The sequence below is a fragment of the Lissotriton vulgaris genome, chromosome 2_1 (genome assembly GCF_964263255.1).
Source record: "Lissotriton vulgaris chromosome 2_1, aLisVul1.2, whole genome shotgun sequence".
In the NCBI taxonomy this organism is placed as follows: domain Eukaryota; kingdom Metazoa; phylum Chordata; class Amphibia; order Caudata; family Salamandridae; genus Lissotriton; species Lissotriton vulgaris.
In genome coordinates, this window is record NC_141687.1 from 1,187,393,078 (window position 1) to 1,187,417,399 (window position 24,322).

Below are 24,322 nucleotides of genomic sequence, written 5' to 3' on the forward strand. Positions count from 1 at the left end.
ATGTCCATGGAAAGAGCCCCCGACTGCAGCAGGAAGGTTGGATGCTTCAAATTTGCATAGTTTCCAGTCCAACGTCCTCTCATGTACCGAACGCTCCCAAAAGCTCAAAAGCCTTACACCGGGCAAGCCCTCACCGGGTAGATCTCTGGCTCCCAGGTAAAGCCAAATCCTGAGCATGCTAGCACTAGGATCACAGAGAGAGAGAGACAGAGAGTGTTGGAGAGCTGCTGTCTTGATAAAGGCCTGAAACGGCTAGTGCGTAAGAGGGTCTGGACTATCAGTTATGACTGATTGTGAGAGGGGAAGATGAAGATTTTCTGCACCCAGCATGCCTTGCGATATAATTAGGCAAATGAGGTGAGAGCCCGACCAATGCCACTTCACTCCGCTGAATGCCTCCTCATCTGCATAAAGAGATCACCTTCATGAACGAGCAGAGTGGCGCAGCGGAAGCGTGCTGGGCCCATAACCCAGAGGTCGATGGATCGAAACCATCCTCTGCTAATTTTGCTTGACTTTCCTTCCAAGGACCAAGCTGTCATTTCCACACTGCCAGAAAGGAAAAGCGCAAGCTTGTGCCAGCTATGTGAGAAAAGACTTCTCAACTATCTGTGTCTGTGTAATACAAGAGTGTTCGTGAAAGGATCAACCCTGTACTTTGAAAGTAAAGACACACAACTATAACCATAAATGACTGGTGGGAGCTTCACACAACTTTCTGGGCATGCTTTGAATTTCATTCTTCCCTTTTTTTTCTGCTCTTATCTATCTCCTGGGCATTTCATGGAATGTTCTCTCTTTCTCTTCCCTGCTTTGCTTCCCATGCTGCCTATATATGCTGATTTCTACTTTTTGTACTGTTGCATTTCATTTCTTCTCTTCTGCACAACTTTGTCCTTGGTTTCAATCCCCAGTTCCTTACCCTCTGCAAAAAACGTTCTACTACTTCTCATGTTGGTATCGAAACCAAATGCACCATTGAAGCTGTTGCAAGATAGTCATTGATTTCGGGAACGTAATATTTAGAACCGAGAGCACACACATCAGAGGGCGTTGGTGGTATAGTGGTGAGCATAGCTGCTTCCCAAGCAGTTGACCCGGGTTCGATTCCCGGCCAACGCAGTGAAAATGCTTATATATTCTGCAAGCAGGACATATTTTAATGCAACATGTCTCAAAATGGAAATTTCATGAACAGATTAATCAGCCATATATAAAAAAATAAACAAATACATAGGCAAACATCTCAATCGCACCTTCTGATACATTCATTGTCCTAATATATGATAAGTTTTATAAAGCAGAGTCACAACTCACATGTGCTGGTAATAAATATGTTACAGTGGGCAAACAATGGAAGGGCTGAGGCCCGACCAGACATTATAACTCCAACATCTCTATGTTAAAAAGCATTTCTAGGCAATATCTAGCCTCTGAAAAAAATATGCAAGATCCACCGATAAATCTGGCAAAAGTCCCTAACATTTTGTGCATACTTGTGCACTTACCAGAATGTAGCGCCACCTTGTAGCTGTCGAAGGTAATTGCTGCTCACAAAATGTTTTATCAGAAGGCAAGTTGAGAGGAATCCTAGAGGCAGATGTCCATGGAAAGAGCCGCTCACTGCAGCAGGAATGTTGGATGCTTCAAATTCGCAGAGTTTCCTGTCCAACGTCCACTCACGTCCCGAACGCTCCCAAACGCTCAAAAGCCTCACACCGGGCAAGCCCTCACCGGGTAGATCTCTGGCTCCCAGGTAAAGCCAAATCCTGAGCATGCTAGTGCTAGGATCACAGAGAGAGAGAGAGAGGGTTCATGACATGCTGTCTTGATAAAGGTCTGAAACGGCTAGTGCCTAAGAGTGTCTGACTTTCAGTTATGACTGATTGTGAGAGGGGAAGATGAAGTTTTTCTGTACCCAGCATGCCTTGCAATATACTTAGGCAAATGAGGTGAGAGCCGTACCAATCCCACGCTACTCTGCTTAATGCTCCCTATCTGCATAAAAAGAACACTTTCACAACAGAGCAGAGTGGCGCAGCGGAAGCGTGCTGGGCCCATAACCCAGAGGTCGATGGATCGAAACCATCCTCTGCTAATTTTGCTTGACTTTCCTTCCAAGGACCAAGCTGTCATTTCCACGCTGCCAGCAAGGAAAAGCACAAGCTTGTGCCAGCTATGTGAGAAAATACTTGTCAAATATCTGTGTCTGCTGAAATACAAGAGAGGGATCATCAAATGATCCACCCTGTACTTTGAAAGTAAAGACACACAATAATAAGCATAAATGACTGGTGGGACCTTCAAACACTTTTATGGGCAGGCTTTGAATTTCATTCTTTCCTTTTTGTTCTGCTCTTATCTATCTCCTGGGCATTTAATTGAATGTTCTGTATTTCTCTTCCCTGTTTTGCTTCCCATGCTGCCTCTATATATTCTTATCTATTATTTGTAATGCAGCTTTCCATTCTTCTCTTCTGCACAGCTTTGTCCTTGGTTTCAATCCCAGTTCCTTACCCTCTGCAAAAAACTTTCTATTGCTTTTCATGTTGGTATCTAAACCAAATGCACCATTGAAGCTGGTGCAAGATAGTCATTGAACTCAGGATCCTAATGTTAAGAACCGAGAGCGCACAGATCAGAGGGCGTTGGTGGTATAGTGGTGAGCATAGCTGCCTTCCAAGCAGTTGACCCGGGTTCGATTCCCGGCCAACGCAGTACAAATACTTATATATTCTGCAAGCAGGATATATTTTAATGCAACATGTCACAAAATGGAAATATAATGAACAGATTAATCAGCCGTTATATAAAAAATAAACAAATATGTAGGCAAGCATCTCAATCGCCCCTTCTGCTATATTCATTGTCCTAATATATGATAAGTTTCATAAAGCAGAGTCACCACTCACATGTGCTGGTAAAAAATATTTACAGTGGGCAGACAATGAAAGGGCTGAGGCCCGACCACACATTATAACTCCAGCATCTCTATGTTAAAAACCATTTCCTAGGCAATATCTAGCCTCTGAAAACAATATGCAAGATCCATCGATAAATCTGGTGAAAGTCGCCAACATTTTGTGCATACTTGTGCCCTCACCTGAATGTAGCGCCACCTTGTAGACGTCGGAGGTAACTGCAGCTCAAAAAATGTTTCATCAGAGGGCAAGTTTAGAGGAATCCAAAAGGCAGATGTCCATGGAAAGAGCCCCCGACTGCAGCAGGAAGGTTGGATGCTTCAAATTTGCATAGTTTCCAGTCCAACGTCCTCTCATGTACCGAACGCTCCCAAACGCTCAAAAGCCTTACACCGGGCAAGCCCTCACCGGGTAGATCTCTGGCTCCCAGGTAAAGCCAAATCCTGAGCATGCTAGCACTAGGATCACAGAGAGAGAGAGACAGAGAGTGTTGGAGAGCTGCTGTCTTGATAAAGGCCTGAAACGGCTAGTGCGTAAGAGGGTCTGGACTATCAGTTATGACTGATTGTGAGAGGGGAAGATGAAGATTTTCTGCACCCAGCATGCCTTGCGATATAATTAGGCAAATGAGGTGAGAGCCCGACCAATGCCACTTCACTCCGCTGAATGCCTCCTCATCTGCATAAAGAGATCACCTTCATGAACGAGCAGAGTGGCGCAGCGGAAGCGTGCTGGGCCCATAACCCAGAGGTCGATGGATCGAAACCATCCTCTGCTAATTTTGCTTGACTTTCCTTCCAAGGACCAAGCTGTCATTTCCACACTGCCAGAAAGGAAAAGCGCAAGCTTGTGCCAGCTATGTGAGAAAAGACTTCTCAACTATCTGTGTCTGTGTAATACAAGAGTGTTCGTGAAAGGATCAACCCTGTACTTTGAAAGTAAAGACACACAACTATAACCATAAATGACTGGTGGGAGCTTCACACAACTTTCTGGGCATGCTTTGAATTTCATTCTTCCCTTTTTTTTCTGCTCTTATCTATCTCCTGGGCATTTCATGGAATGTTCTCTCTTTCTCTTCCCTGCTTTGCTTCCCATGCTGCCTATATATGCTGATTTCTACTTTTTGTACTGTTGCATTTCATTTCTTCTCTTCTGCACAACTTTGTCCTTGGTTTCAATCCCCAGTTCCTTACCCTCTGCAAAAAACGTTCTACTACTTCTCATGTTGGTATCGAAACCAAATGCACCATTGAAGCTGTTGCAAGATAGTCATTGATTTCGGGAACGTAATATTTAGAACCGAGAGCACACACATCAGAGGGCGTTGGTGGTATAGTGGTGAGCATAGCTGCTTCCCAAGCAGTTGACCCGGGTTCGATTCCCGGCCAACGCAGTGAAAATGCTTATATATTCTGCAAGCAGGACATATTTTAATGCAACATGTCTCAAAATGGAAATTTCATGAACAGATTAATCAGCCATATATAAAAAAATAAACAAATACATAGGCAAACATCTCAATCGCACCTTCTGATACATTCATTGTCCTAATATATGATAAGTTTTATAAAGCAGAGTCACAACTCACATGTGCTGGTAATAAATATGTTACAGTGGGCAAACAATGGAAGGGCTGAGGCCCGACCAGACATTATAACTCCAACATCTCTATGTTAAAAAGCATTTCTAGGCAATATCTAGCCTCTGAAAAAAATATGCAAGATCCACCGATAAATCTGGCAAAAGTCCCTAACATTTTGTGCATACTTGTGCACTTACCAGAATGTAGCGCCACCTTGTAGCTGTCGAAGGTAATTGCTGCTCACAAAATGTTTTATCAGAAGGCAAGTTGAGAGGAATCCTAGAGGCAGATGTCCATGGAAAGAGCCGCTCACTGCAGCAGGAATGTTGGATGCTTCAAATTCGCAGAGTTTCCTGTCCAACGTCCACTCACGTCCCGAACGCTCCCAAACGCTCAAAAGCCTCACACCGGGCAAGCCCTCACCGGGTAGATCTCTGGCTCCCAGGTAAAGCCAAATCCTGAGCATGCTAGTGCTAGGATCACAGAGAGAGAGAGAGAGGGTTCATGACATGCTGTCTTGATAAAGGTCTGAAACGGCTAGTGCCTAAGAGTGTCTGACTTTCAGTTATGACTGATTGTGAGAGGGGAAGATGAAGTTTTTCTGTACCCAGCATGCCTTGCAATATACTTAGGCAAATGAGGTGAGAGCCGTACCAATCCCACGCTACTCTGCTTAATGCTCCCTATCTGCATAAAAAGAACACTTTCACAACAGAGCAGAGTGGCGCAGCGGAAGCGTGCTGGGCCCATAACCCAGAGGTCGATGGATCGAAACCATCCTCTGCTAATTTTGCTTGACTTTCCTTCCAAGGACCAAGCTGTCATTTCCACGCTGCCAGCAAGGAAAAGCACAAGCTTGTGCCAGCTATGTGAGAAAATACTTGTCAAATATCTGTGTCTGCTGAAATACAAGAGAGGGATCATCAAATGATCCACCCTGTACTTTGAAAGTAAAGACACACAATAATAAGCATAAATGACTGGTGGGACCTTCAAACACTTTTATGGGCAGGCTTTGAATTTCATTCTTTCCTTTTTGTTCTGCTCTTATCTATCTCCTGGGCATTTAATTGAATGTTCTGTATTTCTCTTCCCTGTTTTGCTTCCCATGCTGCCTCTATATATTCTTATCTATTATTTGTAATGCAGCTTTCCATTCTTCTCTTCTGCACAGCTTTGTCCTTGGTTTCAATCCCAGTTCCTTACCCTCTGCAAAAAACTTTCTATTGCTTTTCATGTTGGTATCTAAACCAAATGCACCATTGAAGCTGGTGCAAGATAGTCATTGAACTCAGGATCCTAATGTTAAGAACCGAGAGCGCACAGATCAGAGGGCGTTGGTGGTATAGTGGTGAGCATAGCTGCCTTCCAAGCAGTTGACCCGGGTTCGATTCCCGGCCAACGCAGTACAAATACTTATATATTCTGCAAGCAGGATATATTTTAATGCAACATGTCACAAAATGGAAATATAATGAACAGATTAATCAGCCGTTATATAAAAAATAAACAAATATGTAGGCAAGCATCTCAATCGCCCCTTCTGCTATATTCATTGTCCTAATATATGATAAGTTTCATAAAGCAGAGTCACCACTCACATGTGCTGGTAAAAAATATTTACAGTGGGCAGACAATGAAAGGGCTGAGGCCCGACCACACATTATAACTCCAGCATCTCTATGTTAAAAACCATTTCCTAGGCAATATCTAGCCTCTGAAAACAATATGCAAGATCCATCGATAAATCTGGTGAAAGTCGCCAACATTTTGTGCATACTTGTGCCCTCACCTGAATGTAGCGCCACCTTGTAGACGTCGGAGGTAACTGCAGCTCAAAAAATGTTTCATCAGAGGGCAAGTTTAGAGGAATCCAAAAGGCAGATGTCCATGGAAAGAGCCCCCGACTGCAGCAGGAAGGTTGGATGCTTCAAATTTGCATAGTTTCCAGTCCAACGTCCTCTCATGTACCGAACGCTCCCAAACGCTCAAAAGCCTTACACCGGGCAAGCCCTCACCGGGTAGATCTCTGGCTCCCAGGTAAAGCCAAATCCTGAGCATGCTAGCACTAGGATCACAGAGAGAGAGAGACAGAGAGTGTTGGAGAGCTGCTGTCTTGATAAAGGCCTGAAACGGCTAGTGCGTAAGAGGGTCTGGACTATCAGTTATGACTGATTGTGAGAGGGGAAGATGAAGATTTTCTGCACCCAGCATGCCTTGCGATATAATTAGGCAAATGAGGTGAGAGCCCGACCAATGCCACTTCACTCCGCTGAATGCCTCCTCATCTGCATAAAGAGATCACCTTCATGAACGAGCAGAGTGGCGCAGCGGAAGCGTGCTGGGCCCATAACCCAGAGGTCGATGGATCGAAACCATCCTCTGCTAATTTTGCTTGACTTTCCTTCCAAGGACCAAGCTGTCATTTCCACACTGCCAGAAAGGAAAAGCGCAAGCTTGTGCCAGCTATGTGAGAAAAGACTTCTCAACTATCTGTGTCTGTGTAATACAAGAGTGTTCGTGAAAGGATCAACCCTGTACTTTGAAAGTAAAGACACACAACTATAACCATAAATGACTGGTGGGAGCTTCACACAACTTTCTGGGCATGCTTTGAATTTCATTCTTCCCTTTTTTTTCTGCTCTTATCTATCTCCTGGGCATTTCATGGAATGTTCTCTCTTTCTCTTCCCTGCTTTGCTTCCCATGCTGCCTATATATGCTGATTTCTACTTTTTGTACTGTTGCATTTCATTTCTTCTCTTCTGCACAACTTTGTCCTTGGTTTCAATCCCCAGTTCCTTACCCTCTGCAAAAAACGTTCTACTACTTCTCATGTTGGTATCGAAACCAAATGCACCATTGAAGCTGTTGCAAGATAGTCATTGATTTCGGGAACGTAATATTTAGAACCGAGAGCACACACATCAGAGGGCGTTGGTGGTATAGTGGTGAGCATAGCTGCTTCCCAAGCAGTTGACCCGGGTTCGATTCCCGGCCAACGCAGTGAAAATGCTTATATATTCTGCAAGCAGGACATATTTTAATGCAACATGTCTCAAAATGGAAATTTCATGAACAGATTAATCAGCCATATATAAAAAAATAAACAAATACATAGGCAAACATCTCAATCGCACCTTCTGATACATTCATTGTCCTAATATATGATAAGTTTTATAAAGCAGAGTCACAACTCACATGTGCTGGTAATAAATATGTTACAGTGGGCAAACAATGGAAGGGCTGAGGCCCGACCAGACATTATAACTCCAACATCTCTATGTTAAAAAGCATTTCTAGGCAATATCTAGCCTCTGAAAAAAATATGCAAGATCCACCGATAAATCTGGCAAAAGTCCCTAACATTTTGTGCATACTTGTGCACTTACCAGAATGTAGCGCCACCTTGTAGCTGTCGAAGGTAATTGCTGCTCACAAAATGTTTTATCAGAAGGCAAGTTGAGAGGAATCCTAGAGGCAGATGTCCATGGAAAGAGCCGCTCACTGCAGCAGGAATGTTGGATGCTTCAAATTCGCAGAGTTTCCTGTCCAACGTCCACTCACGTCCCGAACGCTCCCAAACGCTCAAAAGCCTCACACCGGGCAAGCCCTCACCGGGTAGATCTCTGGCTCCCAGGTAAAGCCAAATCCTGAGCATGCTAGTGCTAGGATCACAGAGAGAGAGAGAGAGGGTTCATGACATGCTGTCTTGATAAAGGTCTGAAACGGCTAGTGCCTAAGAGTGTCTGACTTTCAGTTATGACTGATTGTGAGAGGGGAAGATGAAGTTTTTCTGTACCCAGCATGCCTTGCAATATACTTAGGCAAATGAGGTGAGAGCCGTACCAATCCCACGCTACTCTGCTTAATGCTCCCTATCTGCATAAAAAGAACACTTTCACATCAGAGCAGAGTGGCTCAGCGGAAGCGTGCTGGGCCCATAACCCAGAGGTCGATGGATCGAAACCATCCTCTGCTAATTTTGCTTGACTTTCCTTCCAAGGACCAAGCTGTCATTTCCACGCTGCCAGCAAGGAAAAGCACAAGCTTGTGCCAGCTATGTGAGAAAATACTTGTCAAATATCTGTGTCTGCTGAAATACAAGAGAGGGATCATCAAATGATCCACCCTGTACTTTGAAAGTAAAGACACACAATAATAAGCATAAATGACTGGTGGGACCTTCAAACACTTTTATGGGCAGGCTTTGAATTTCATTCTTTCCTTTTTGTTCTGCTCTTATCTATCTCCTGGGCATTTAATTGAATGTTCTGTATTTCTCTTCCCTGTTTTGCTTCCCATGCTGCCTCTATATATTCTTATCTATTATTTGTAATGCAGCTTTCCATTCTTCTCTTCTGCACAGCTTTGTCCTTGGTTTCAATCCCAGTTCCTTACCCTCTGCAAAAAACTTTCTATTGCTTTTCATGTTGGTATCTAAACCAAATGCACCATTGAAGCTGGTGCAAGATAGTCATTGAACTCAGGATCCTAATGTTAAGAACCGAGAGCGCACAGATCAGAGGGCGTTGGTGGTATAGTGGTGAGCATAGCTGCCTTCCAAGTAGTTGACCCGGGTTCGATTCCCGGCCAACGCAGTACAAATACTTATATATTCTGCAAGCAGGATATATTTTAATGCAACATGTCACAAAATGGAAATATAATGAACAGATTAATCAGCCGTTATATAAAAAATAAACAAATATGTAGGCAAGCATCTCAATCGCCCCTTCTGCTATATTCATTGTCCTAATATATGATAAGTTTCATAAAGCAGAGTCACCACTCACATGTGCTGGTAAAAAATATTTACAGTGGGCAGACAATGAAAGGGCTGAGGCCCGACCACACATTATAACTCCAGCATCTCTATGTTAAAAACCATTTCCTAGGCAATATCTAGCCTCTGAAAACAATATGCAAGATCCATCGATAAATCTGGTGAAAGTCGCCAACATTTTGTGCATACTTGTGCCCTCACCTGAATGTAGCGCCACCTTGTAGACGTCGGAGGTAACTGCAGCTCAAAAAATGTTTCATCAGAGGGCAAGTTTAGAGGAATCCAAAAGGCAGATGTCCATGGAAAGAGCCCCCGACTGCAGCAGGAAGGTTGGATGCTTCAAATTTGCATAGTTTCCAGTCCAACGTCCTCTCATGTACCGAACGCTCCCAAAAGCTCAAAAGCCTTACACCGGGCAAGCCCTCACCGGGTAGATCTCTGGCTCCCAGGTAAAGCCAAATCCTGAGCATGCTAGCACTAGGATCACAGAGAGAGAGAGACAGAGAGTGTTGGAGAGCTGCTGTCTTGATAAAGGCCTGAAACGGCTAGTGCGTAAGAGGGTCTGGACTATCAGTTATGACTGATTGTGAGAGGGGAAGATGAAGATTTTCTGCACCCAGCATGCCTTGCGATATAATTAGGCAAATGAGGTGAGAGCCCGACCAATGCCACTTCACTCCGCTGAATGCCTCCTCATCTGCATAAAGAGATCACCTTCATGAACGAGCAGAGTGGCGCAGCGGAAGCGTGCTGGGCCCATAACCCAGAGGTCGATGGATCGAAACCATCCTCTGCTAATTTTGCTTGACTTTCCTTCCAAGGACGAAGCTGTCATTTCCACACTGCCAGAAAGGAAAAGCGCAAGCTTGTGCCAGCTATGTGAGAAAAGACTTCTCAACTATCTGTGTCTGTGTAATACAAGAGTGTTCGTGAAAGGATCAACCCTGTACTTTGAAAGTAAAGACACACAACTATAACCATAAATGACTGGTGGGAGCTTCACACAACTTTCTGGGCATGCTTTGAATTTCATTCTTCCCTTTTTTTTCTGCTCTTATCTATCTCCTGGGCATTTCATGGAATGTTCTCTCTTTCTCTTCCCTGCTTTGCTTCCCATGCTGCCTATATATGCTGATTTCTACTTTTTGTACTGTTGCATTTCATTTCTTCTCTTCTGCACAACTTTGTCCTTGGTTTCAATCCCCAGTTCCTTACCCTCTGCAAAAAACGTTCTACTACTTCTCATGTTGGTATCGAAACCAAATGCACCATTGAAGCTGTTGCAAGATAGTCATTGATTTCGGGAACGTAATATTTAGAACCGAGAGCACACACATCAGAGGGCGTTGGTGGTATAGTGGTGAGCATAGCTGCTTCCCAAGCAGTTGACCCGGGTTCGATTCCCGGCCAACGCAGTGAAAATGCTTATATATTCTGCAAGCAGGACATATTTTAATGCAACAGGTCTCAAAATGGAAATTTCATGAACAGATTAATCAGCCATATATAAAAAAATAAACAAATACATAGGCAAACATCTCAATCGCACCTTCTGATACATTCATTGTCCTAATATATGATAAGTTTTATAAAGCAGAGTCACAACTCACATGTGCTGGTAATAAATATGTTACAGTGGGCAAACAATGGAAGGGCTGAGGCCCGACCAGACATTATAACTCCAACATCTCTATGTTAAAAAGCATTTCTAGGCAATATCTAGCCTCTGAAAAAAATATGCAAGATCCACCGATAAATCTGGCAAAAGTCCCTAACATTTTGTGCATACTTGTGCACTTACCAGAATGTAGCGCCACCTTGTAGCTGTCGAAGGTAATTGCTGCTCACAAAATGTTTTATCAGAAGGCAAGTTGAGAGGAATCCTAGAGGCAGATGTCCATGGAAAGAGCCGCTCACTGCAGCAGGAATGTTGGATGCTTCAAATTCGCAGAGTTTCCTGTCCAACGTCCACTCACGTCCCGAACGCTCCCAAACGCTCAAAAGCCTCACACCGGGCAAGCCCTCACCGGGTAGATCTCTGGCTCCCAGGTAAAGCCAAATCCTGAGCATGCTAGTGCTAGGATCACAGAGAGAGAGAGAGAGGGTTCATGACATGCTGTCTTGATAAAGGTCTGAAACGGCTAGTGCCTAAGAGTGTCTGACTTTCAGTTATGACTGATTGTGAGAGGGGAAGATGAAGTTTTTCTGTACCCAGCATGCCTTGCAATATACTTAGGCAAATGAGGTGAGAGCCGTACCAATCCCACGCTACTCTGCTTAATGCTCCCTATCTGCATAAAAAGAACACTTTCACAACAGAGCAGAGTGGCGCAGCGGAAGCGTGCTGGGCCCATAACCCAGAGGTCGATGGATCGAAACCATCCTCTGCTAATTTTGCTTGACTTTCCTTCCAAGGACCAAGCTGTCATTTCCACGCTGCCAGCAAGGAAAAGCACAAGCTTGTGCCAGCTATGTGAGAAAATACTTGTCAAATATCTGTGTCTGCTGAAATACAAGAGAGGGATCATCAAATGATCCACCCTGTACTTTGAAAGTAAAGACACACAATAATAAGCATAAATGACTGGTGGGACCTTCAAACACTTTTATGGGCAGGCTTTGAATTTCATTCTTTCCTTTTTGTTCTGCTCTTATCTATCTCCTGGGCATTTAATTGAATGTTCTGTATTTCTCTTCCCTGTTTTGCTTCCCATGCTGCCTCTATATATTCTTATCTATTATTTGTAATGCAGCTTTCCATTCTTCTCTTCTGCACAGCTTTGTCCTTGGTTTCAATCCCAGTTCCTTACCCTCTGCAAAAAACTTTCTATTGCTTTTCATGTTGGTATCTAAACCAAATGCACCATTGAAGCTGGTGCAAGATAGTCATTGAACTCAGGATCCTAATGTTAAGAACCGAGAGCGCACAGATCAGAGGGCGTTGGTGGTATAGTGGTGAGCATAGCTGCCTTCCAAGCAGTTGACCCGGGTTCGATTCCCGGCCAACGCAGTACAAATACTTATATATTCTGCAAGCAGGATATATTTTAATGCAACATGTCACAAAATGGAAATATAATGAACAGATTAATCAGCCGTTATATAAAAAATAAACAAATATGTAGGCAAGCATCTCAATCGCCCCTTCTGCTATATTCATTGTCCTAATATATGATAAGTTTCATAAAGCAGAGTCACCACTCACATGTGCTGGTAAAAAATATTTACAGTGGGCAGACAATGAAAGGGCTGAGGCCCGACCACACATTATAACTCCAGCATCTCTATGTTAAAAACCATTTCCTAGGCAATATCTAGCCTCTGAAAACAATATGCAAGATCCATCGATAAATCTGGTGAAAGTCGCCAACATTTTGTGCATACTTGTGCCCTCACCTGAATGTAGCGCCACCTTGTAGACGTCGGAGGTAACTGCAGCTCAAAAAATGTTTCATCAGAGGGCAAGTTTAGAGGAATCCAAAAGGCAGATGTCCATGGAAAGAGCCCCCGACTGCAGCAGGAAGGTTGGATGCTTCAAATTTGCATAGTTTCCAGTCCAACGTCCTCTCATGTACCGAACGCTCCCAAACGCTCAAAAGCCTTACACCGGGCAAGCCCTCACCGGGTAGATCTCTGGCTCCCAGGTAAAGCCAAATCCTGAGCATGCTAGCACTAGGATCACAGAGAGAGAGAGACAGAGAGTGTTGGAGAGCTGCTGTCTTGATAAAGGCCTGAAACGGCTAGTGCGTAAGAGGGTCTGGACTATCAGTTATGACTGATTGTGAGAGGGGAAGATGAAGATTTTCTGCACCCAGCATGCCTTGCGATATAATTAGGCAAATGAGGTGAGAGCCCGACCAATGCCACTTCACTCCGCTGAATGCCTCCTCATCTGCATAAAGAGATCACCTTCATGAACGAGCAGAGTGGCGCAGCGGAAGCGTGCTGGGCCCATAACCCAGAGGTCGATGGATCGAAACCATCCTCTGCTAATTTTGCTTGACTTTCCTTCCAAGGACCAAGCTGTCATTTCCACACTGCCAGAAAGGAAAAGCGCAAGCTTGTGCCAGCTATGTGAGAAAAGACTTCTCAACTATCTGTGTCTGTGTAATACAAGAGTGTTCGTGAAAGGATCAACCCTGTACTTTGAAAGTAAAGACACACAACTATAACCATAAATGACTGGTGGGAGCTTCACACAACTTTCTGGGCATGCTTTGAATTTCATTCTTCCCTTTTTTTTCTGCTCTTATCTATCTCCTGGGCATTTCATGGAATGTTCTCTCTTTCTCTTCCCTGCTTTGCTTCCCATGCTGCCTATATATGCTGATTTCTACTTTTTGTACTGTTGCATTTCATTTCTTCTCTTCTGCACAACTTTGTCCTTGGTTTCAATCCCCAGTTCCTTACCCTCTGCAAAAAACGTTCTACTACTTCTCATGTTGGTATCGAAACCAAATGCACCATTGAAGCTGTTGCAAGATAGTCATTGATTTCGGGAACGTAATATTTAGAACCGAGAGCACACACATCAGAGGGCGTTGGTGGTATAGTGGTGAGCATAGCTGCTTCCCAAGCAGTTGACCCGGGTTCGATTCCCGGCCAACGCAGTGAAAATGCTTATATATTCTGCAAGCAGGACATATTTTAATGCAACATGTCTCAAAATGGAAATTTCATGAACAGATTAATCAGCCATATATAAAAAAATAAACAAATACATAGGCAAACATCTCAATCGCACCTTCTGATACATTCATTGTCCTAATATATGATAAGTTTTATAAAGCAGAGTCACAACTCACATGTGCTGGTAATAAATATGTTACAGTGGGCAAACAATGGAAGGGCTGAGGCCCGACCAGACATTATAACTCCAACATCTCTATGTTAAAAAGCATTTCTAGGCAATATCTAGCCTCTGAAAAAAATATGCAAGATCCACCGATAAATCTGGCAAAAGTCCCTAACATTTTGTGCATACTTGTGCACTTACCAGAATGTAGCGCCACCTTGTAGCTGTCGAAGGTAATTGCTGCTCACAAAATGTTTTATCAGAAGGCAAGTTGAGAGGAATCCTAGAGGCAGATGTCCATGGAAAGAGCCGCTCACTGCAGCAGGAATGTTGGATGCTTCAAATTCGCAGAGTTTCCTGTCCAACGTCCACTCACGTCCCGAACGCTCCCAAACGCTCAAAAGCCTCACACCGGGCAAGCCCTCACCGGGTAGATCTCTGGCTCCCAGGTAAAGCCAAATCCTGAGCATGCTAGTGCTAGGATCACAGAGAGAGAGAGAGAGGGTTCATGACATGCTGTCTTGATAAAGGTCTGAAACGGCTAGTGCCTAAGAGTGTCTGACTTTCAGTTATGACTGATTGTGAGAGGGGAAGATGAAGTTTTTCTGTACCCAGCATGCCTTGCAATATACTTAGGCAAATGAGGTGAGAGCCGTACCAATCCCACGCTACTCTGCTTAATGCTCCCTATCTGCATAAAAAGAACACTTTCACAACAGAGCAGAGTGGCGCAGCGGAAGCGTGCTGGGCCCATAACCCAGAGGTCGATGGATCGAAACCATCCTCTGCTAATTTTGCTTGACTTTCCTTCCAAGGACCAAGCTGTCATTTCCACGCTGCCAGCAAGGAAAAGCACAAGCTTGTGCCAGCTATGTGAGAAAATACTTGTCAAATATCTGTGTCTGCTGAAATACAAGAGAGGGATCATCAAATGATCCACCCTGTACTTTGAAAGTAAAGACACACAATAATAAGCATAAATGACTGGTGGGACCTTCAAACACTTTTATGGGCAGGCTTTGAATTTCATTCTTTCCTTTTTGTTCTGCTCTTATCTATCTCCTGGGCATTTAATTGAATGTTCTGTATTTCTCTTCCCTGTTTTGCTTCCCATGCTGCCTCTATATATTCTTATCTATTATTTGTAATGCAGCTTTCCATTCTTCTCTTCTGCACAGCTTTGTCCTTGGTTTCAATCCCAGTTCCTTACCCTCTGCAAAAAACTTTCTATTGCTTTTCATGTTGGTATCTAAACCAAATGCACCATTGAAGCTGGTGCAAGATAGTCATTGAACTCAGGATCCTAATGTTAAGAACCGAGAGCGCACAGATCAGAGGGCGTTGGTGGTATAGTGGTGAGCATAGCTGCCTTCCAAGCAGTTGACCCGGGTTCGATTCCCGGCCAACGCAGTACAAATACTTATATATTCTGCAAGCAGGATATATTTTAATGCAACATGTCACAAAATGGAAATATAATGAACAGATTAATCAGCCGTTATATAAAAAATAAACAAATATGTAGGCAAGCATCTCAATCGCCCCTTCTGCTATATTCATTGTCCTAATATATGATAAGTTTCATAAAGCAGAGTCACCACTCACATGTGCTGGTAAAAAATATTTACAGTGGGCAGACAATGAAAGGGCTGAGGCCCGACCACACATTATAACTCCAGCATCTCTATGTTAAAAACCATTTCCTAGGCAATATCTAGCCTCTGAAAACAATATGCAAGATCCATCGATAAATCTGGTGAAAGTCGCCAACATTTTGTGCATACTTGTGCCCTCACCTGAATGTAGCGCCACCTTGTAGACGTCGGAGGTAACTGCAGCTCAAAAAATGTTTCATCAGAGGGCAAGTTTAGAGGAATCCAAAAGGCAGATGTCCATGGAAAGAGCCCCCGACTGCAGCAGGAAGGTTGGATGCTTCAAATTTGCATAGTTTCCAGTCCAACGTCCTCTCATGTACCGAACGCTCCCAAACGCTCAAAAGCCTTACACCGGGCAAGCCCTCACCGGGTAGATCTCTGGCTCCCAGGTAAAGCCAAATCCTGAGCATGCTAGCACTAGGATCACAGAGAGAGAGAGACAGAGAGTGTTGGAGAGCTGCTGTCTTGATAAAGGCCTGAAACGGCTAGTGCGTAAGAGGGTCTGGACTATCAGTTATGACTGATTGTGAGAGGGGAAGATGAAGATTTTCTGCACCCAGCATGCCTTGCGATATAATTAGGCAAATGAGGTGAGAGCCCGACCAATGCCACTTCACTCCGCTGAATGCCTCCTCATCTGCATAAAGAGATCACCTTCATGAACGAGCAGAGTGGCGCAGCGGAAGCGTGCTGGGCCCATAACCCAGAGGTCGATGGATCGAAACCATCCTCTGCTAATTTTGCTTGACTTTCCTTCCAAGGACCAAGCTGTCATTTCCACACTGCCAGAAAGGAAAAGCGCAAGCTTGTGCCAGCTATGTGAGAAAAGACTTCTCAACTATCTGTGTCTGTGTAATACAAGAGTGTTCGTGAAAGGATCAACCCTGTACTTTGAAAGTAAAGACACACAACTATAACCATAAATGACTGGTGGGAGCTTCACACAACTTTCTGGGCATGCTTTGAATTTCATTCTTCCCTTTTTTTTCTGCTCTTATCTATCTCCTGGGCATTTCATGGAATGTTCTCTCTTTCTCTTCCCTGCTTTGCTTCCCATGCTGCCTATATATGCTGATTTCTACTTTTTGTACTGTTGCATTTCATTTCTTCTCTTCTGCACAACTTTGTCCTTGGTTTCAATCCCCAGTTCCTTACCCTCTGCAAAAAACGTTCTACTACTTCTCATGTTGGTATCGAAACCAAATGCACCATTGAAGCTGTTGCAAGATAGTCATTGATTTCGGGAACGTAATATTTAGAACCGAGAGCACACACATCAGAGGGCGTTGGTGGTATAGTGGTGAGCATAGCTGCTTCCCAAGCAGTTGACCCGGGTTCGATTCCCGGCCAACGCAGTGAAAATGCTTATATATTCTGCAAGCAGGACATATTTTAATGCAACATGTCTCAAAATGGAAATTTCATGAACAGATTAATCAGCCATATATAAAAAAATAAACAAATACATAGGCAAACATCTCAATCGCACCTTCTGATACATTCATTGTCCTAATATATGATAAGTTTTATAAAGCAGAGTCACAACTCACATGTGCTGGTAATAAATATGTTACAGTGGGCAAACAATGGAAGGGCTGAGGCCCGACCAGACATTATAACTCCAACATCTCTATGTTAAAAAGCATTTCTAGGCAATATCTAGCCTCTGAAAAAAATATGCAAGATCCACCGATAAATCTGGCAAAAGTCCCTAACATTTTGTGCATACTTGTGCACTTACCAGAATGTAGCGCCACCTTGTAGCTGTCGAAGGTAATTGCTGCTCACAAAATGTTTTATCAGAAGGCAAGTTGAGAGGAATCCTAGAGGCAGATGTCCATGGAAAGAGCCGCTCACTGCAGCAGGAATGTTGGATGCTTCAAATTCGCAGAGTTTCCTGTCCAACGTCCACTCACGTCCCGAACGCTCCCAAACGCTCAAAAGCCTCACACCGGGCAAGCCCTCACCGGGTAGATCTCTGGCTCCCAGGTAAAGCCAAATCCTGAGCATGCTAGTGCTAGGATCACAGAGAGAGAGAGAGAGGGTTCATGACATGCTGTCTTGATAAAGGTCTGAAACGGCTAGTGCCTAAGAGTGTCTGACTTTCAGTTATGACTGATTGTGAGAGGGGAAGATGAAGTTTTTCTGTACCCAGCATGCCTTGCAATATACTTAGGCAAATGAGGTGAGAGCCGTACCAATCCCACGCTACTCTGCTTAATGCTCCCTATCTGCATAAAAAGAACACTTTCACAACAGAGCAGAGTGGCGCAGCGGAAGCGTGCTGGGCCCATAACCCAGAGGTCGATGGATCGAAACCATCCTCTGCTAATTTTGCTTGACTTTCCTTCCAAGGACCAAGCTGTCATTTCCACGCTGCCAGCAAGGAAAAGCACAAGCTTGTGCCAGCTATGTGAGAAAATACTTGTCAAATATCTGTGTCTGCTGAAATACAAGAGAGGGATCATCAAATGATCCACCCTGTACTTTGAAAGTAAAGACACACAATAATAAGCATAAATGACTGGTGGGACCTTCAAACACTTTTATGGGCAGGCTTTGAATTTCATTCTTTCCTTTTTGTTCTGCTCTTATCTATCTCCTGGGCATTTAATTGAATGTTCTGTATTTCTCTTCCCTGTTTTGCTTCCCATGCTGCCTCTATATATTCTTATCTATTATTTGTAATGCAGCTTTCCATTCTTCTCTTCTGCACAGCTTTGTCCTTGGTTTCAATCCCAGTTCCTTACCCTCTGCAAAAAACTTTCTATTGCTTTTCATGTTGGTATCTAAACCAAATGCACCATTGAAGCTGGTGCAAGATAGTCATTGAACTCAGGATCCTAATGTTAAGAACCGAGAGCGCACAGATCAGAGGGCGTTGGTGGTATAGTGGTGAGCATAGCTGCCTTCCAAGCAGTTGACCCGGGTTCGATTCCCGGCCAACGCAGTACAAATACTTATATATTCTGCAAGCAGGATATATTTTAATGCAACATGTCACAAAATGGAAATATAATGAACAGATTAATCAGCCGTTATATAAAAAATAAACAAATATGTAGGCAAGCATCTCAATCGCCCCTTCTGCTATATTCATTGTCCTAATATATGATAAGTTTCATAAAGCAGAGTCACCACTCACATGTGCTGGTAAAAAATATTTACAGTGGGCAGACAATGAAAGGGCTGAGGCCCGACCACACATTATAACTCCAGCATCTCTATGTTAAAAACCATTTCCTAGGCAATATCTAGCCTCTGAAAACAATATGCAAGATCCATCGATAAATCTGGTGAAAGTCGCCAACATTTTGTGCATACTTGTGCCCTCACCTGAATGTAGCGCCACCTTGTAGACGTCGGAGGTAACTGCAGCTCAAAAAATGTTTCATCAGAGGGCAAGTTTAGAGGAATCCAAAAGGCAGATGTCCATGGAAAGAGCCCCCGACTGCAGCAGGAAGGTTGGATGCTTCAAATTTGCATAGTTTCCAGTCCAACGTCCTCTCATGTACCGAACGCTCCCAAACGCTCAAAAGCCTTACACCGGGCAAGCCCTCACCGGGTAGATCTCTGGCTCCCAGGTAAAGCCAAATCCTGAGCATGCTAGCACTAGGATCACAGAGAGAGAGAGACAGAGAGTGTTGGAGAGCTGCTGTCTTGATAAAGGCCTGAAACGGCTAGTGCGTAAGAGGGTCTGGACTATCAGTTATGACTGATTGTGAGAGGGGAAGATGAAGATTTTCTGCACCCAGCATGCCTTGCGATATAATTAGGCAAATGAGGTGAGAGCCCGACCAATGCCACTTCACTCCGCTGAATGCCTCCTCATCTGCATAAAGAGATCACCTTCATGAACGAGCAGAGTGGCGCAGCGGAAGCGTGCTGGGCCCATAACCCAGAGGTCGATGGATCGAAACCATCCTCTGCTAATTTTGCTTGACTTTCCTTCCAAGGACCAAGCTGTCATTTCCACACTGCCAGAAAGGAAAAGCGCAAGCTTGTGCCAGCTATGTGAGAAAAGACTTCTCAACTATCTGTGTCTGTGTAATACAAGAGTGTTCGTGAAAGGATCAACCCTGTACTTTGAAAGTAAAGACACACAACTATAACCATAAATGACTGGTGGGAGCTTCACACAACTTTCTGGGCATGCTTTGAATTTCATTCTTCCCTTTTTTTTCTGCTCTTATCTATCTCCTGGGCATTTCATGGAATGTTCTCTCTTTCTCTTCCCTGCTTTGCTTCCCATGCTGCCTATATATGCTGATTTCTACTTTTTGTACTGTTGCATTTCATTTCTTCTCTTCTGCACAACTTTGTCCTTGGTTTCAATCCCCAGTTCCTTACCCTCTGCAAAAAACGTTCTACTACTTCTCATGTTGGTATCGAAACCAAATGCACCATTGAAGCTGTTGCAAGATAGTCATTGATTTCGGGAACGTAATATTTAGAACCGAGAGCACACACATCAGAGGGCGTTGGTGGTATAGTGGTGAGCATAGCTGCTTCCCAAGCAGTTGACCCGGGTTCGATTCCCGGCCAACGCAGTGAAAATGCTTATATATTCTGCAAGCAGGACATATTTTAATGCAACATGTCTCAAAATGGAAATTTCATGAACAGATTAATCAGCCATATATAAAAAAATAAACAAATACATAGGCAAACATCTCAATCGCACCTTCTGATACATTCATTGTCCTAATATATGATAAGTTTTATAAAGCAGAGTCACAACTCACATGTGCTGGTAATAAATATGTTACAGTGGGCAAACAATGGAAGGGCTGAGGCCCGACCAGACATTATAACTCCAACATCTCTATGTTAAAAAGCATTTCTAGGCAATATCTAGCCTCTGAAAAAAATATGCAAGATCCACCGATAAATCTGGCAAAAGTCCCTAACATTTTGTGCATACTTGTGCACTTACCAGAATGTAGCGCCACCTTGTAGCTGTTGAAGGTAATTGCTGCTCACAAAATGTTTTATCAGAAGGCAAGTTGAGAGGAATCCTAGAGGCAGATGTCCATGGAAAGAGCCGCTCACTGCAGCAGGAATGTTGGATGCTTCAAATTCGCAGAGTTTCCTGTCCAACGTCCACTCACGTCCCGAACGCTCCCAAACGCTCAAAAGCCTCACACCGGGCAAGCCCTCACCGGGTAGATCTCTGGCTCCCAGGTAAAGCCAAATCCTGAGCATGCTAGTGCTAGGATCACAGAGAGAGAGAGAGAGGGTTCATGACATGCTGTCTTGATAAAGGTCTGAAACGGCTAGTGCCTAAGAGTGTCTGACTTTCAGTTATGACTGATTGTGAGAGGGGAAGATGAAGTTTTTCTGTACCCAGCATGCCTTGCAATATACTTAGGCAAATGAGGTGAGAGCCGTACCAATCCCACGCTACTCTGCTTAATGCTCCCTATCTGCATAAAAAGAACACTTTCACAACAGAGCAGAGTGGCGCAGCGGAAGCGTGCTGGGCCCATAACCCAGAGGTCGATGGATCGAAACCATCCTCTGCTAATTTTGCTTGACTTTCCTTCCAAGGACCAAGCTGTCATTTCCACGCTGCCAGCAAGGAAAAGCACAAGCTTGTGCCAGCTATGTGAGAAAATACTTGTCAAATATCTGTGTCTGCTGAAATACAAGAGAGGGATCATCAAATGATCCACCCTGTACTTTGAAAGTAAAGACACACAATAATAAGCATAAATGACTGGTGGGACCTTCAAACACTTTTATGGGCAGGCTTTGAATTTCATTCTTTCCTTTTTGTTCTGCTCTTATCTATCTCCTGGGCATTTAATTGAATGTTCTGTATTTCTCTTCCCTGTTTTGCTTCCCATGCTGCCTCTATATATTCTTATCTATTATTTGTAATGCAGCTTTCCATTCTTCTCTTCTGCACAGCTTTGTCCTTGGTTTCAATCCCAGTTCCTTACCCTCTGCAAAAAACTTTCTATTGCTTTTCATGTTGGTATCTAAACCAAATGCACCATTGAAGCTGGTGCAAGATAGTCATTGAACTCAGGATCCTAATGTTAAGAACCGAGAGCGCACAGATCAGAGGGCGTTGGTGGTATAGTGGTGAGCATAGCTGCCTTCCAAGCAGTTGACCCGGGTTCGATTCCCGGCCAACGCAGTACAAATACTTATATATTCTGCAAGCAGGATATATTTTAATGCAACATGTCACAAAATGGAAATATAATGAACAGATTAATCAGCCGTTATATAAAAAATAAACAAATATGTAGGCAAGCATCTCAATCGCCCCTTCTGCTATATTCATTGTCCTAATATATGATAAGTTTCATAAAGCAGAGTCACCACTCACATGTGCTGGTAAAAAATATTTACAGTGGGCAGACAATGAAAGGGCTGAGGCCCGACCACACATTATAACTCCAGCATCTCTATGTTAAAAACCATTTCCTAGGCAATATCTAGCCTCTGAAAACAATATGCAAGATCCATCGATAAATCTGGTGAAAGTCGCCAACATTTTGTGCATACTTGTGCCCTCACCTGAATGTAGCGCCACCTTGTAGACGTCGGAGGTAACTGCAGCTCAAAAAATGTTTCATCAGAGGGCAAGTTTAGAGGAATCCAAAAGGCAGATGTCCATGGAAAGAGCCCCCGACTGCAGCAGGAAGGTTGGATGCTTCAAATTTGCATAGTTTCCAGTCCAACGTCCTCTCATGTACCGAACGCTCCCAAACGCTCAAAAGCCTTACACCGGGCAAGCCCTCACCGGGTAGATCTCTGGCTCCCAGGTAAAGCCAAATCCTGAGCATGCTAGCACTAGGATCACAGAGAGAGAGAGACAGAGAGTGTTGGAGAGCTGCTGTCTTGATAAAGGCCTGAAACGGCTAGTGCGTAAGAGGGTCTGGACTATCAGTTATGACTGATTGTGAGAGGGGAAGATGAAGATTTTCTGCACCCAGCATGCCTTGCGATATAATTAGGCAAATGAGGTGAGAGCCCGACCAATGCCACTTCACTCCGCTGAATGCCTCCTCATCTGCATAAAGAGATCACCTTCATGAACGAGCAGAGTGGCGCAGCGGAAGCGTGCTGGGCCCATAACCCAGAGGTCGATGGATCGAAACCATCCTCTGCTAATTTTGCTTGACTTTCCTTCCAAGGACCAAGCTGTCATTTCCACACTGCCAGAAAGGAAAAGCGCAAGCTTGTGCCAGCTATGTGAGAAAAGACTTCTCAACTATCTGTGTCTGTGTAATACAAGAGTGTTCGTGAAAGGATCAACCCTGTACTTTGAAAGTAAAGACACACAACTATAACCATAAATGACTGGTGGGAGCTTCACACAACTTTCTGGGCATGCTTTGAATTTCATTCTTCCCTTTTTTTTCTGCTCTTATCTATCTCCTGGGCATTTCATGGAATGTTCTCTCTTTCTCTTCCCTGCTTTGCTTCCCATGCTGCCTATATATGCTGATTTCTACTTTTTGTACTGTTGCATTTCATTTCTTCTCTTCTGCACAACTTTGTCCTTGGTTTCAATCCCCAGTTCCTTACCCTCTGCAAAAAACGTTCTACTACTTCTCATGTTGGTATTGAAACCAAATGCACCATTGAAGCTGTTGCAAGATAGTCATTGATTTCGGGAACGTAATATTTAGAACCGAGAGCACACACATCAGAGGGCGTTGGTGGTATAGTGGTGAGCATAGCTGCTTCCCAAGCAGTTGACCCGGGTTCGATTCCCGGCCAACGCAGTGAAAATGCTTATATATTCTGCAAGCAGGACATATTTTAATGCAACATGTCTCAAAATGGAAATTTCATGAACAGATTAATCAGCCATATATAAAAAAATAAACAAATACATAGGCAAACATCTCAATCGCACCTTCTGATACATTCATTGTCCTAATATATGATAAGTTTTATAAAGCAGAGTCACAACTCACATGTGCTGGTAATAAATATGTTACAGTGGGCAAACAATGGAAGGGCTGAGGCCCGACCAGACATTATAACTCCAACATCTCTATGTTAAAAAGCATTTCTAGGCAATATCTAGCCTCTGAAAAAAATATGCAAGATCCACCGATAAATCTGGCAAAAGTCCCTAACATTTTGTGCATACTTGTGCACTTACTAGAATGTAGCGCCACCTTGTAGCTGTCGAAGGTAATTGCTGCTCACAAAATGTTTTATCAGAAGGCAAGTTGAGAGGAATCCTAGAGGCAGATGTCCATGGAAAGAGCCGCTCACTGCAGCAGGAATGTTGGATGCTTCAAATTCGCAGAGTTTCCTGTCCAACGTCCACTCACGTCCCGAACGCTCCCAAACGCTCAAAAGCCTCACACCGGGCAAGCCCTCACCGGGTAGATCTCTGGCTCCCAGGTAAAGCCAAATCCTGAGCATGCTAGTGCTAGGATCACAGAGAGAGAGAGAGAGGGTTCATGACATGCTGTCTTGATAAAGGTCTGAAACGGCTAGTGCCTAAGAGTGTCTGACTTTCAGTTATGACTGATTGTGAGAGGGGAAGATGAAGTTTTTCTGTACCCAGCATGCCTTGCAATATACTTAGGCAAATGAGGTGAG

The 24,322-nt window shown here is 43.8% G+C and overlaps 29 non-coding genes across 29 annotated transcripts; all 29 read left to right on the forward strand.

The window, feature by feature from the left end:
- The first annotated feature begins 432 nt into the window (after positions 1–432).
- Positions 433–504, forward strand: TRNAM-CAU (transfer RNA methionine (anticodon CAU)). Its single transcript has one exon. It is a non-coding gene; the product is annotated as a tRNA-Met (tRNA).
- Positions 505–1,050: 546 nt separating this feature from the next.
- Positions 1,051–1,122, forward strand: TRNAG-CCC (transfer RNA glycine (anticodon CCC)). Its single transcript has one exon. It is a non-coding gene; the product is annotated as a tRNA-Gly (tRNA).
- Positions 1,123–2,026: 904 nt separating this feature from the next.
- TRNAM-CAU (transfer RNA methionine (anticodon CAU)) lies at positions 2,027–2,098 on the forward strand. Its single transcript has one exon. It is a non-coding gene; the product is annotated as a tRNA-Met (tRNA).
- A 547-nt stretch (positions 2,099–2,645) lies between these two features.
- TRNAG-UCC (transfer RNA glycine (anticodon UCC)) lies at positions 2,646–2,717 on the forward strand. Its single transcript has one exon. It is a non-coding gene; the product is annotated as a tRNA-Gly (tRNA).
- A 910-nt stretch (positions 2,718–3,627) lies between these two features.
- On the forward strand, positions 3,628–3,699 carry TRNAM-CAU (transfer RNA methionine (anticodon CAU)). Its single transcript has one exon. It is a non-coding gene; the product is annotated as a tRNA-Met (tRNA).
- Positions 3,700–4,245: 546 nt separating this feature from the next.
- TRNAG-CCC (transfer RNA glycine (anticodon CCC)) lies at positions 4,246–4,317 on the forward strand. The gene has a single exon. It is a non-coding gene; the product is annotated as a tRNA-Gly (tRNA).
- Positions 4,318–5,221: 904 nt separating this feature from the next.
- Positions 5,222–5,293, forward strand: TRNAM-CAU (transfer RNA methionine (anticodon CAU)). Its single transcript has one exon. It is a non-coding gene; the product is annotated as a tRNA-Met (tRNA).
- A 547-nt stretch (positions 5,294–5,840) lies between these two features.
- TRNAG-UCC (transfer RNA glycine (anticodon UCC)) lies at positions 5,841–5,912 on the forward strand. Its single transcript has one exon. It is a non-coding gene; the product is annotated as a tRNA-Gly (tRNA).
- A 910-nt stretch (positions 5,913–6,822) lies between these two features.
- On the forward strand, positions 6,823–6,894 carry TRNAM-CAU (transfer RNA methionine (anticodon CAU)). Its single transcript has one exon. It is a non-coding gene; the product is annotated as a tRNA-Met (tRNA).
- A 546-nt stretch (positions 6,895–7,440) lies between these two features.
- TRNAG-CCC (transfer RNA glycine (anticodon CCC)) lies at positions 7,441–7,512 on the forward strand. The gene has a single exon. It is a non-coding gene; the product is annotated as a tRNA-Gly (tRNA).
- Positions 7,513–9,035: 1,523 nt separating this feature from the next.
- On the forward strand, positions 9,036–9,107 carry TRNAG-UCC (transfer RNA glycine (anticodon UCC)). Its single transcript has one exon. It is a non-coding gene; the product is annotated as a tRNA-Gly (tRNA).
- Positions 9,108–10,017: 910 nt separating this feature from the next.
- TRNAM-CAU (transfer RNA methionine (anticodon CAU)) lies at positions 10,018–10,089 on the forward strand. The gene has a single exon. It is a non-coding gene; the product is annotated as a tRNA-Met (tRNA).
- Positions 10,090–10,635: 546 nt separating this feature from the next.
- Positions 10,636–10,707, forward strand: TRNAG-CCC (transfer RNA glycine (anticodon CCC)). Its single transcript has one exon. It is a non-coding gene; the product is annotated as a tRNA-Gly (tRNA).
- Positions 10,708–11,611: 904 nt separating this feature from the next.
- TRNAM-CAU (transfer RNA methionine (anticodon CAU)) lies at positions 11,612–11,683 on the forward strand. Its single transcript has one exon. It is a non-coding gene; the product is annotated as a tRNA-Met (tRNA).
- Positions 11,684–12,230: 547 nt separating this feature from the next.
- On the forward strand, positions 12,231–12,302 carry TRNAG-UCC (transfer RNA glycine (anticodon UCC)). Its single transcript has one exon. It is a non-coding gene; the product is annotated as a tRNA-Gly (tRNA).
- A 910-nt stretch (positions 12,303–13,212) lies between these two features.
- Positions 13,213–13,284, forward strand: TRNAM-CAU (transfer RNA methionine (anticodon CAU)). The gene has a single exon. It is a non-coding gene; the product is annotated as a tRNA-Met (tRNA).
- Positions 13,285–13,830: 546 nt separating this feature from the next.
- TRNAG-CCC (transfer RNA glycine (anticodon CCC)) lies at positions 13,831–13,902 on the forward strand. The gene has a single exon. It is a non-coding gene; the product is annotated as a tRNA-Gly (tRNA).
- Positions 13,903–14,806: 904 nt separating this feature from the next.
- On the forward strand, positions 14,807–14,878 carry TRNAM-CAU (transfer RNA methionine (anticodon CAU)). Its single transcript has one exon. It is a non-coding gene; the product is annotated as a tRNA-Met (tRNA).
- A 547-nt stretch (positions 14,879–15,425) lies between these two features.
- On the forward strand, positions 15,426–15,497 carry TRNAG-UCC (transfer RNA glycine (anticodon UCC)). The gene has a single exon. It is a non-coding gene; the product is annotated as a tRNA-Gly (tRNA).
- A 910-nt stretch (positions 15,498–16,407) lies between these two features.
- TRNAM-CAU (transfer RNA methionine (anticodon CAU)) lies at positions 16,408–16,479 on the forward strand. Its single transcript has one exon. It is a non-coding gene; the product is annotated as a tRNA-Met (tRNA).
- A 546-nt stretch (positions 16,480–17,025) lies between these two features.
- On the forward strand, positions 17,026–17,097 carry TRNAG-CCC (transfer RNA glycine (anticodon CCC)). Its single transcript has one exon. It is a non-coding gene; the product is annotated as a tRNA-Gly (tRNA).
- Positions 17,098–18,001: 904 nt separating this feature from the next.
- Positions 18,002–18,073, forward strand: TRNAM-CAU (transfer RNA methionine (anticodon CAU)). The gene has a single exon. It is a non-coding gene; the product is annotated as a tRNA-Met (tRNA).
- Positions 18,074–18,620: 547 nt separating this feature from the next.
- TRNAG-UCC (transfer RNA glycine (anticodon UCC)) lies at positions 18,621–18,692 on the forward strand. Its single transcript has one exon. It is a non-coding gene; the product is annotated as a tRNA-Gly (tRNA).
- Positions 18,693–19,602: 910 nt separating this feature from the next.
- TRNAM-CAU (transfer RNA methionine (anticodon CAU)) lies at positions 19,603–19,674 on the forward strand. The gene has a single exon. It is a non-coding gene; the product is annotated as a tRNA-Met (tRNA).
- Positions 19,675–20,220: 546 nt separating this feature from the next.
- On the forward strand, positions 20,221–20,292 carry TRNAG-CCC (transfer RNA glycine (anticodon CCC)). The gene has a single exon. It is a non-coding gene; the product is annotated as a tRNA-Gly (tRNA).
- A 904-nt stretch (positions 20,293–21,196) lies between these two features.
- TRNAM-CAU (transfer RNA methionine (anticodon CAU)) lies at positions 21,197–21,268 on the forward strand. Its single transcript has one exon. It is a non-coding gene; the product is annotated as a tRNA-Met (tRNA).
- Positions 21,269–21,815: 547 nt separating this feature from the next.
- On the forward strand, positions 21,816–21,887 carry TRNAG-UCC (transfer RNA glycine (anticodon UCC)). The gene has a single exon. It is a non-coding gene; the product is annotated as a tRNA-Gly (tRNA).
- Positions 21,888–22,797: 910 nt separating this feature from the next.
- TRNAM-CAU (transfer RNA methionine (anticodon CAU)) lies at positions 22,798–22,869 on the forward strand. The gene has a single exon. It is a non-coding gene; the product is annotated as a tRNA-Met (tRNA).
- Positions 22,870–23,415: 546 nt separating this feature from the next.
- TRNAG-CCC (transfer RNA glycine (anticodon CCC)) lies at positions 23,416–23,487 on the forward strand. The gene has a single exon. It is a non-coding gene; the product is annotated as a tRNA-Gly (tRNA).
- Positions 23,488–24,322: the final 835 nt, after the last annotated feature.